The 12,682-nt window shown below is 39.8% G+C and overlaps 3 pseudogenes; 1 reads left to right on the top strand and 2 right to left on the bottom strand.

Moving 5' to 3' along the window:
• Window positions 1–515: 515 nt before the first annotated feature.
• LOC125601602 lies at window positions 516–2,219 on the bottom strand (annotated as a pseudogene).
• Window positions 2,220–2,438: 219 nt separating this feature from the next.
• LOC125601600 lies at window positions 2,439–4,638 on the bottom strand (annotated as a pseudogene).
• Window positions 4,639–9,461: 4,823 nt separating this feature from the next.
• LOC125601603 lies at window positions 9,462–12,293 on the top strand (annotated as a pseudogene).
• The last annotated feature ends 389 nt before the right edge of the window (window positions 12,294–12,682 follow it).

Below are 12,682 nucleotides of genomic sequence, written 5' to 3'. Positions count from 1 at the left end.
CTGAGATTGCACTTGAAACACGCAACAAACATGAGGTTTATTGGAAAGTGGGTGGTGCAATGTTGTGCTTACATTCTCCAACCCAATTTTTTTTATAAGACTTTGATTGTTGCTAATGTTTGATAAGCTGATCATACTCACGTACAAGTATAATATTAGAAAAGAACAAATGGTGTGGACAAAAGAGGATTCAAATGAGGCTGATGAGGTGGTCAGTTCGAGTCAAGAGCCATTGGACAGAGGAGAGACTCTTAGCTGTTACAAACTAGTGCAGTGAGTATGATCGACAAGCGACCTGACATGATAACATCATTGCGTTCTCAATATGATTAATCTGTTTTTTTTTCTCTTGGGTTAAATTATGGATATTAAGAACATCATTATCCTAGAGATCCCTTAAGCGTCTCTTAATAAATTTTTAATATTATTTAAGTAGTAAATTTTGTTAAGAGACTTAGTTAAAAACTTTAACTTTTATGTACTCCATTGCAAGTTTCTTATTTAAAGGTCTTAAAAAAATTGTTAAAGTTGCAAGATTAAACACAAACAAGGTCTGTGCAAAGATTTATCCAGACAAATCGTGGTCTACTAACAAGCCGAAGTTATATTAAACATCAGAACCAGACTCTGAGGAGAGACTACTACTCTGCCTTGTATCTCTTCTCTAGTTCCTCCAAATGCTCAAGGTCTTTGTTGTACTTGCAGATGTGATGAATACCTGTCAGTGAATATGAGAGAATATAAGTCAATTCAACTATATAAGTGTGAGGCGTGTGATAGTTGCTGATGTATGTACCAGTAGAGAAGGATCCCAGCCGCACACAGAACCACATTCCTCTGAGCCTTGTAGATCTGCCACACAAGTAAAACTTGCAAGTTTACTGAACCGAGACAAGAGAAGCCACAAACACAAGATGAATATCCCTAAGGTTCGATTTATTACAAACGTGCAATCAACTAACAAAAGGTTCAGATCGATATTTCAAGAACAGAGGCAGCTAGAGAGGCAGCTAGAGCGGGATATATGTAATTATTACCTTCCACATGGGAAACACAGTTTCTCCACCCTTTTTGACGTTGGACAAGTACATCAATACAGTGGCGATCCGATGACCACCAAGCTGTTGTTTACTTGGTCGTGAAAGAAGTCAAAATGCGGTTCATATTTTTGGCCATTCTCGTAGTGCAGTATTTGCATGGATTGTCCATTTTCTGATAGACAAAACAGGTAAAAGAAGAAGAAAAGAGATGAGTTACCTTTCTGCTACTAGAGAGAAAGTAAAAACGATTTAAAAAATGTATATATGCCTCAAACAATACCCTCGGGAAGAAAAGTCCAAGCAGCAAGTTTTGCCTCGACAGTAGCAACTATATCATCCTGCACCGACAATAATCAGTGAGAATCACAGAAAACCTATAGAATAACCAGATTTGCATTCAAGCTACTTTGTCTAACAGCAGAAGAAGAGCATCCTATAGAGTGTTATTTGGGGTATTAGTAACAAGAACTAGTCTGCCCAGTTGGTGAAGTAGCTAGCCAAATAGAATGCATACAAATCAAGATTTACCCTCAGAAAGAAAACATGATAAATATAACTGATTGCACGAAACAAAACCAGATTTATAACCACAGCTTCTTCTTCTAACAGGTCATTTAGAAAACTTTACAGAACAGACTCACCTGTCTTTGGAAAGAAACATTCCAGAACTTGTGCGTACTTCACGCGCTACGCTCTCCCCTGAATCATTATCAGCAACAATTGACTTCTCAAGCTTCCCTTTCGCCTTGAAAAAAACAAAGTATCTGAATTCAGTCACACATCTCATAACATTCCATGATCAATCACTAAGTTCTCAAACAAACAAGGCAATAATCAAGATGATTGATTGATTGATAGTACCAATAATCAATCACTCCCGGCTCGAAACCCTAACTACAAAGACCATATCGATCACCAGCAGGAAAGAGTGAGAAATTAAACGATCAAAGATGGATAGAGAGGCGATTACCGAGGAGTTGAACCCTGCGAAGGCGACGATGGAGGCGGCAGGCTGGAGTATGAGCGAGACGACCGACACGATGCATTCTTCAGAGCATAGGGTAAGGGAGAGTCAAGATGACGGCGATTGCGAAGAGAAGCCGAAAAAGGAGAGGAATCGGGAGAGAGACGGAGAGAAGCCGAAAGCGTTGAAACACCAAACCTCTCCTCCCCACTCATTTTTGGACACATGCCCACAAGAGACGTACCTTGCTTCCCTTGATTAAGAGACGTTCTTCTTATTAATATATTTTTCATTTTATTTTTAATCCCAATTAGGCTAAGATACACCATTGGATAATGATGCTCTAACGTTGCTTAGAGGTTTCTCTTATAAATGATATGTTTTCTCCTCTTCTGGTGACGCTCTCTATTTTGTCCTCTGCTTAATTAAACGCACAATACGCAAAACACTAAGAAAACAAACTCTGGTCCCTAAAATTACATGAAACTGTTAGCTGATGTTCTCGAGTCAGGCTGAGTTGTTGTAGGAACCACGAGTGTCTCTGCAACATCCTGACGTGTGCTTGTCTCCGGCTCTTGCTCCTTGACATCCAAGTTTACACCTTCCAGTGACGGACTGTCGAAATCGATTCTACAAGAACAACGAGGAACATTTCAATCCATTACGGACCTGGCACAAAAAGAGGCGAGATTTTTTGTAATTTTACCTTGAGAGCACTATTTTCAGCAACAAACTCTTCGTATTGGCTTCTAAGCTTGTTAATTCTGCTCTAAGACTTGCGTTTTCTCCATTCAACACATCTGCTCGTTGCGCTAACTCGTCACATTCCGCCTTAACATGCAAATAAAGAAAAAAAAAGCTATAGATCATTTCATATGTATGGCCTTTGATGCTAGAGCAGTTTTGAGTATTACCTGTTTACGCAGCCTAGATCTACGAGCAGACTCCCTATTTGATTCTTCCGTCTCTGTCGCTTAGCTCTCTCTCGTCCTAATTCACAAAGCAATTAAACACGCCGCTTGAATAACCGTAAAAGGGTACATAAGTTACACACAGACCTGTACCCATGTTTGTGATTGGGAACCATCTACTACAACTCCAGGAACTGTTGTCCCATGACCGCTCCAGTAATCCATTCCCATGTTTAGATTTGTTTGTGGAGCTGGAACACCTGTAGCCGACACTGGCGTGACTGGGACAATTTGGTTCACCGGTTGATTACTTCCATTACGAGGTGGTCCCTGAGCAGAATCTGAAGCTGTTTCACCTGTTGAAGGTAAGCATCTTTGAACATTTAGGTCTATATCACATCATAAGAGCTGAGTTAAAGATAGACTAACAAACCATCCTTCCCGTTGTGTCTAGATCCAGAGTCCTACAAACGTTTGCAAAGCTAATCAGTAACATCATCATGCTCACAACTGAAACGATTTAGCGGGTTGCTAGAAACTTACATTTTGTGAATTTGCATCACTTCCTTCACTTGTACCATCAGAACCGCTCTCAGCACTGTAAAAACCAAACAAAAAACTGCCAGTTTCAGCAAATATATAATACAATGACATTACATCATGAAGTGACATGCCTTTTAGAACAAGCTCCATTAGCTGATGCTCCTGAGTTTTTTCCAGCCTCATTCTTCTTTCCTATAATCATATTCAAACTTCCCAAGCTTCCTTTTGATCTTTTGATTGGTAACTTCTCCTTCGCCTCAGCTTGTTTACCATCACCTTCCACCGCTTCCAGTATTTCCCTGAGAATCCAAAGACATTCCTCGATCAAAATCCCATTCGAATTGACACAGAGCCTTATTAAGAAAATGGATAACTCACTGAAGCTTCAGCCATTCCATTAGGAGAAGGCATTGTATAGGGACTATATGGATAAGATCCCTGTTGCAGCACGGAAACAAACGTTTAACAGAAATAACATAAACATTCACTAACTTGAACACATAACCAAAAGATCTAAAAAGCGGAGCAGTACCGGAGGTAATGAAGGGTGAGCGTACAAGCCACCTGGAGGATACATGGCCATATGGATGAGGCGGTGTTCCATAAGGAGGCATCATATGCTACAAAAAAGAAGAAAGAAAAAAAAAATAGAACATTTTCATTAGTCAGCACAATGGTTATGGAGAGCCTAACGAAATACTTATGTTTAGCTTGATGAAACCTACACAAGCAAGTATGCAAATATCACATAAGCCCTCGAAGTTTACCTGAACACCCCACATATAAGGGTGAGGTTGGGGACTTGATGCTACATAACCATGAGGCGGCGGCATAGGAGAATAAGCCTGTTAAACAAGAAACATAAAAATGAGCCACATAACACCCAAAATGCAGACAAAGAAACAAGGAATCTCTTTCTAGACCTGGAAACCAGACCAATCAGGAGTGGCCACAGCAAAGAAGGTTCCTACAAACACAGAAACACCAAAGCATGAACACTAACAAACACTTTTGGTAGAATCCATCCATAGATAACAAAATGCAACCTGTGAAGTAACAGGAGCAGAAGAAGGTGGTGGAGGGGTCTTGGGTTCGTTCTCTTCACCAGATTTGTCCACCTCGCTACTACCCATTATCACGTTGTTCACACTAGACGAGAAGGAGCTCTGCTTATAAGTTTAAACATAACAAACCCACCAATCAGTTATTATCTCCAAATGACGCATTGAACAGTAGCTCCTAAGCAGATTCACTGACCTAACCCAGGATCTAAAAAAGATCACATTATTATCTCAGGATGCAAACAAAAAACTTAGCTTTCGTTAAACAATGGGGAGAGAGCTAATAACACAAATTTCAAATATTTTATATACTAAAGGCAAAGCTTTTAAGAAACGGTAAGAGAAGAGCTACATGGAATCCAGTTTTGAAACTCAGAATCTAATCGAATCAGAAAAATACTGAAGAAGATCGGTAATGTTGGAGCAATCTGAGGAAACCCAGAGATGCGAAATAAATCAGTGAGTTTCGAATTTGCAGAAATTGGAGTGGGGAGGATGATTGACCTTTGTTGTGTTTCTGATGGGGAAGAGGAGGAACAAAACAAGGATATATTTTATTCAAAGCCCAAATTGTTTTCTTATTTATGAAATTAATCCCGTATTTTTACTACTGTTTTTTATGTGGAGTGTTTAAAAAGATGGAAAGACGAGAATATTATGAGGACTCGATAACAATTCATATCCATCCAGATAAGTAGTACAAAATAGGTTTGGGTTCATAAAAATGGTCAAGTGTAGCCCAAGTGTTACAAGACCCATAACTCGTATTAGAGATAGCTATTTTTAACATAACAAATTAACATGATAGTGCTCGAAATAAATTAATTCCTAGGATTAGTGGGGCCTTCGGGTTCGGATATCACAGACACAACTATAAAAAAGTATATTAATAATTCTTTGGAGTTTGAATCAACTTCAACCTTTAAAATAGCTGTACTTTTTCTTTATTCTAAATATAAATTTATACCAAAAAAATTATAAAGTAAAGATATTGAAGTATACTAAATTTATAACAAATATCATATTCAAAAAATCGTTAAGTGGTAATCATGCGCATTATATGAGAGTATTGACAGAGTCGAGCCTGATTAGAATCTAGTCAACTACATGTTTTGATCAAAAAGTTTTAGAAGCCAACTTTGTTGCAATAAACGCCTACATCTTGATTGGTAATTGTCCCTATTAGTAGTTTATCAATTCTAATCTCAGACATAATTCACAAAAAATCCTAAAACCCTAGAAACTCTTTTTTCAAGAAGAAATCTGCTGATGAAGAATCTCTACTCCGGGCCGATTTTAGCCGGTATCGGAGGTGCCATCCTCTCCCCTTAGCTTATTTTTCCTTTGCTTCTCTCTCCACAAATTCTCTCGATGTCGATATGTGTGTTGTTCTGAGTCGTTGATGACTCACCAAAAAGCTTAAGGGACAAGGTGACTTCTTCTGAGGGCTTGGAGGAACGACGAGACTACGGAGCAGCGTGGAGAAAGAAGGTCGGCTTTTAGAGCTGGAGTGTGACGCCAGATATGATTTTTCCCTTTGTAGATCTCCAGCGATCCCTCCACGGTGACGGCACGTGTCTCAGTGGGGCACCTTCTCTGGCGTGGATCTCCCTTCCCTAGCAACGGTGAGCCAAACTAAGAAGTCACGCCGCGAAGGCTTCAAATTGTTGGTGTTGTCAACCGGTGGGAGGAAAATTGTAGCCGGTATGTGATGGTGTCTACTTCCCGGCGCTAGCGGTGGACTCCTTTGTCTCGTCGGTGGTATATACCCATGCCATTGAACGCCATATCTGCTGAACCGGTTGTGTTTCTGGTTGTCGAGGCTCGCTTTCAATACTGAATAGTTCCATCACTACGACTAAGAAGCGAGGTGTAAGACCCGGTCCCTCCGGATCATACTCGATCACGACAACGCTTCATTCAATCCAAATCCTCACTTTATTCCAATAAAACCATAGCAATAGTCTTTGATTCATAAATAACTTAAAAGAAAAACAAATCCCCAAAGATGACACCACAAGACTCTCACTCTCCGACCTCCTCGTTTGTACCTACAAAAGAGAGGTGAGTAATGGGATTACGTAGTGAGGGTAAGTTCTAGGAACCTACTAACTCATATCAGAAGAAACAAACAATCAACACAGCCACAAGCTAATAAGGACTAGCATGAAACAACAACAAGCAACCTAGACCTTTAGGACCTAGCGGGCGACCTCGGGGGAGCCATCCCGAACCCCCTTCGCTGCATTTCCTACGGGCGCCTAAACCGGGCTACGATCCATAGCTCATATGTAACTACCCCAGTCACGGCCTCTTTGGCTCAATCAGGCATTGTCCGTCCTCTGGTCTCATAGTCACTTATGCCAAGACTCAGCATGACTCGATCCTATCAGGCGGCCACGTTCCCCATCCACACATCCCAGACGTCCACACCCGTTCTCAGTGTCACATCCTTACACATTCATCATCGTTTCCATGTACACATCTCGTTACATCCATTCACCACACACATTCATCATCACAGTCATTCATATCACACAACCGCTTATCCTTTAACATCCTAATAGATCTATATGCTTTTATCACATCAAAAACCAACAACTAGGTCTAATAGTTTCATCAAGCAAGAAACATAAACGATAGTAGTCTACACTACGCCTAGACTTTATTAACAAGGGACTTCCCTAGAGGGCTTGTTGGATATGATAAGAGTTCACGGTCGGGTCCTCACCTTGGCCTTACTCGTCGTCACAGATCCAGATCTAGAAGAAGAAGAAGGTTTGCTACATCACCACCACAGATCTGTACTCTCACGCTCACCACGGATAGGAAAAGGTATTAGAGACCAGATTTATCACACCCAATGATAAATCATGGAGAGAAGCAAGGGAATAAGGAGATCGAAGGCTTACTTCTCAGATCTGATGAACAACAACGAAAGACGGTAGATGAAGAAGAAAATCGAGATGGTGGCGTAGGATGGCCAGCGCAGGTGGTGGTCGTCGGAGGTGGTGGCCGGCGGCTAGGGTTCCATGGTGACAGCTTGACGGTTCGGGATCTTTGCAGAGCTTCGCTAGATTTTCTCTGATGGAGAAAAGAACAAGGATGCACCTCCTTTTATAAGAAAAGAATGATAGAACCCTAGGATTTATCTTAATGGGCTGCAGTCTAACGGGCTTTCTCCTTTTAAAAACAAAATAAATTTTGGAGGTCCGGGCCAGGGATCTCACATGAGGCATTAAAGCTTGATGACACTTGGTCAAGTTGGATTGCACCGCTCGGTGAAGAAGCATTGGTTTGAAGCTGAGCTCTCATCATATGTCAACTAATGTTGTGTTAAAATGTTTAATCCTGATAGTACTAATTAGTCTCGGGTGTTTAGTGTTATTCACTTTATGTGGTTGAATTTAGGTGGTGTTGAGAGGCAGTCTTTTCTGAGTCGTAGGAAATGTTTGTTTCACTGGGTAGAATTACATAAAGTAGAAGATCGGGTAGCGTATGATCCATCTATGTGTTCATGGGTGATACTAAATCACTTTGTATGTAAGTGTGGTTGATTCCATGTGGTTGAAAGTCATGTACTACTCTTTTGGATAATATAAAGTTGAAGTTGAGTAAAAAAAATTGTCCTCATTAGTATTCTAGAGTTGCGAGTTCAAATTTCAAATAAAAGATTTTAAATATTTTTCCATAAAATAATAGTTTTTGTGGCCAAATTTTTCTTAAGCTTAAGGATCCAAAATATTCAAATCCGGATCTGAGTAATGATTAGACGGGCCTAGACCAATTTTTTTAGCACTTTAGCCGATTTTCGAAAAAAATAATCTGAAAAATGTTTTTTTCGTTTAGGCTTTGATCTTCGTTATTGGATTTCGTGGCAGTAAGCGTTGTCCATTTGTTTTGTTTTTGTGTACTGTTGTAGGAAAGTGTGAAAGACCGCGCATCCGCAATTGTCATATGAGTTAAGGATATGTTCTGGGAATTTCAGTAATATTTATAGGCTTGGTGGGTATTGTTTAAGATTCAATCTTTAGATTCAATTTTTTGTGAAGATGCAGATTGAGTTCATTAAAGATGAGAATCATATATATAGAGTTTACAGGGGGTTACAAATCAGGAACATTTATGATCAAGCGATTTAAGATGGGGACATGAAGAGTCACCGGTGAAAAAATAGATTACGAACAGACACACAACGCAATTATGTAACTCAGACTTTTTGAGACAATGATGAAAAGAACTCAAACTCATGCTAAACGACAACAATTTACAATATGGGAAAACTATAATTGTTGCAAACTTGAGTTTTTTTCATATAACGTGATGAATCCAATTTAAAAATGAAACTTATAATACACTTGTAGGCCCGACCCTCAGAGGAAGCCGAATAAGCAAAGGTTTCGACCTTCATAATAATATTATGTTCGGCCATCAATGTAAAAGTATCATTTAGCTTAGTGGTATAAATGTTGGTGTTTATATTACAATACCCCGTTTTGAGCCATGGATTTGACACTTTTTATATTTTTTAAAAGTGGAGCCCACAAAATACTGACGTGGCGCACTGAGGAGTGAACAAAAACTCAGCTATAATAATATAGATTTTAGTTTTTTTGTATATTTTTGGGTCAGCTCAGTTTGGTTTTTACTGCCAGATATTTTGTGAGCCCTAGTTTGGGGATATCAAAACGTTTTTGAGGCTTTTGACTAAAATGTTAACTTTCTTACAACAAGCCCACCAAGTCCATAGCTGAATGCATACTCCGAGTTTCGATGACGTGGCAAGATCGAAAGTGTTAATCTTCCCTCAATCGAGACCGTTTGAATATTCCCATTAGGAACCGATTCTCTATTCCTTTCTTCTTTCCTCCTCTCGACAACTCGAAGGTCAGCAGTATTCGAGGATTATCTCCGTTGAATCGCTTTCTGGAAACGAAGCGAGATGGGTTTCGAGGATGATCCGTAAGATCTTCTCCTTTCTTTGTTCAGTTTTCAATTTAACTATGCTGTGCAGAAGAAATTCACACCCCTTCCTCCTCGCTTAGGGTTAACGAGATCCAGCTTTGATTTTTCCAAATCTATCTTCTTTTGATTACAAAAAAAGTGATTCGTTTCATGGGTAGACGAAAGCTTCGATTTTGTTTCGAGATTCGATTGTGCGTAATCGTTTAATTGAATTTTGTTGTTGTCGTTTCAGGTACCGTGATGTGGATGGGGAGCCGTTGTGGACTGGATGATGACTTCGGAGGAGACGATCGTGAGCCACTTGAGGACTTTGAAGACAACTTAGCCGATGATATGGGGGACTGGGATGGCGAAGGTTCACAAACGCCTCTTTACGACAACGATAAAGTCAACCCAGGAAACGGTTGTGAAGAAAGCGTCTAGTGATAAACAGACTATCGATGTTCCTGAGTTGATTGACGAGGATGTGGAGGATGCGGTGTTCGATGAGTACATGGAAGGAAGAGGAGGTGGTACAGAGTATGATGATAAGGTTGGGAGGAAGAGGAAGAATGAGAAAGAGAGGAGTAGTAGTGCGGTGGGAAGGAGAAGAGGTATAAGCTCCCAAGCCGCGGTGAGAGGAAGTCTGAAGAGATTGATGAGATGTGGAATCTATTGCACATAACCCTGAGGTGCACCTCTTTGGTTAATCTTTCTGAGATTGCGTTTGTATATTTTCTTTGTTGTTTTAAATGTTTTTCTTCTGTTGTAGAATGATGAAGAAGGTGTTAGGACTATGGATGACGACAATTTCATCGATGATACTGGTGTGGATCCTTCTGAGAGGTATGGAGGTGATGGGGGAGACCGGTCTCCAACTCATTATCCTCAGGTATGAGAGGTGTCTTTCAATTTCTATCTCTGAATCTAGCTTTTGTTTGGTGATATGTAATGCTTTTGGTTATTAAAATTCAGGCAGAGGAGGGTGAGGATGATGATGAGGTTAATAACCTTTCAAAATGGGAAAGAAAAAGAAGAAGGCTGAAAGAAATCCTGCGGAAATCGCTCTCTTGGTTGAGAATGTGATGGCTGAGCTTGAGGTCACTGCTGAGGAAGATGCAGAACTCAATAGACAGGGGAAGCCTGCTATCAACAAGCTTAAGAAACTTTCCCTTCTTACCAATGTTCTTGGGAAGTAAGTTACTAAGTTACTGTTATCGTATTTATTTTCTTACTGACATTCTGTTTCGTAATACTGCAGTTTTCGTCTTTTATCCAGGAAGCAGCTTCAAACAGAATTCTTGGACCATGGAGTTCTAACTCTGCTGAAGAATTGGCTTGAGCCTCTTCCTGATGGAAGCTTGCCAAGTATAACATTCGTGCAGCTATTCTGAGGATTCTTACTGATGTATGGATTCCTGTTTTTCTCTAGGTATATGTGGCAGATTCCAAATGGAAGCATTCTTTATAAAAATTCCTGATTATGTCTTGCAGTTTCCAATTGACCTGGAGCAGTATGATCGGAGGAACAATTGAAAAAGAGTGGGCTTGGGAAGGTTAGGATACACCACTTGATTGCATATGACGAGTTGGTACTTATATTTGTTCTTCTTGCTTTTGGTAGGTCATTATGTTCTTATCAAGTCCCGACGAGGAACTACTTCAAAACAGAAGACTTGCTAGGGATTTGGTTGATAAATGGGTAAACAGCTTTCTCGAATGCTCCAATCCCTTGAGAATCAAATTCCACCTCATTTGCTTACTGTTGTTGTGTGCTTGATGTTGTAGTCTCGTCCGATTTTCAACAAGAGCACAAGGTTTGAAGACATGAGAAATCTTGATGAAGATAGGGCTCCCTATAGAAGGCCCACCAGTGAGAAGTAAATCACAAGCCTTTTAATTTTTTTTTGACTTCACTCATGATTCATATACTGACGCATAGTTTCTCTTCTTGTTCTACTCGTTTTGACATAGACCTGTCAACAAGCTTCGACAATGGAGTCCAGAGATGGTGATTTTGACTTAGATATCCGGTATGGAAGAACATTTTAGAATCTGGATATTTGCATTTCGTATACTGAGTGTTTGTTGATAAATGTGGCAGGCAACGAAAATCTGGTCTGACTTCGGGTCAGAGTTCGAGGGGAGATTCGTCCAGGAACATGACCATGAGACCAGAAGCAACTCTATGGACTTTCTGATTCGTCCTCAGTCCAAGATTGACCCAGATGAGGTCAGAGCCCGTGCTAAACAGGTTTCTCAGGACCAGCGTCGAGTGAAGGTAGAACACATTCTTACAATTACTATTTCTCACTGATCGGACAAAACACCATCAAGAATACCACCTTAAACATTTATGCTCAAGCTCCCTTGCTCATGCACAAGCTTGGCTGAGTCGCATTTTGTGAACAAAACTACCGTTGTGTTCGCTCTTTACGTATGAATCCGTCCTTCAGCTGGCTTTTTTTGGTGTTAAAATTGCAGAGAACAAGAAACTGCAGCAGCTAAAAGGACCAAAGAAGAAGCGTTTGCAAGCCACTACGGTGAGCGTGGAAGGTCGGGGTATGACCAAGTACCTATAAAGAGCTTGCAACCAGGCCTCGGAGTACTGGCTCTCTTCTATCTTGTAATCTTCAACTTTGATTGGATCTTGTTTGAAGTCACTTTGGGGTTATACTTGCATGCTCTCTACTATAAAACTATTTGCTTTGAGTCTCTAATGTAATGGGAAGTGAAAGAAACACTAAGTTCCTCTTTGAGAGCACCAGATACTTTTACCATCAAATCAATTTTCAGTCCGTTGCACAATAAAGGTCCGATTTTTGCTTTATTTTTTCTCCAAACCAGCTGAGCTCTAAGAGTAACTCCAATGGTGTTGGAGTCCTTACGTATATAATATATATTTTTTTTTTGTTTTTTGAATAATTAAGGATTTGACTTTAAAATGTATGTCCAATGGTGTTAATCAATATGAGTCTTTAGGAATTTAAAATTATTAAATTTGTAAAACATTTAAATTTAAAATTTTTATTTATTCAATGATTAAAAACAAACATATAATAATTATACATCTTCATCATTACCAAACTTGTTTCAAATATTTTCGATAAATCATTTTTCACTGCTTCGTGTGTACGCCTATCTCGAACCTGATTCCGTAGACCAAGCATATTACCGAAGTGAAAGCATGTAGTTAATATGCTCTACATGTGAACTTCT

Source organism: Brassica napus, unplaced genomic scaffold (assembly GCF_020379485.1).
Source record: "Brassica napus cultivar Da-Ae unplaced genomic scaffold, Da-Ae ScsIHWf_2618;HRSCAF=3367, whole genome shotgun sequence".
Taxonomy (NCBI): Eukaryota; Viridiplantae; Streptophyta; class Magnoliopsida; order Brassicales; family Brassicaceae; genus Brassica; species Brassica napus.
Note: the sequence above shows the minus strand (reverse complement) of the source record. Positions and strands in the feature narration are given on the sequence as shown.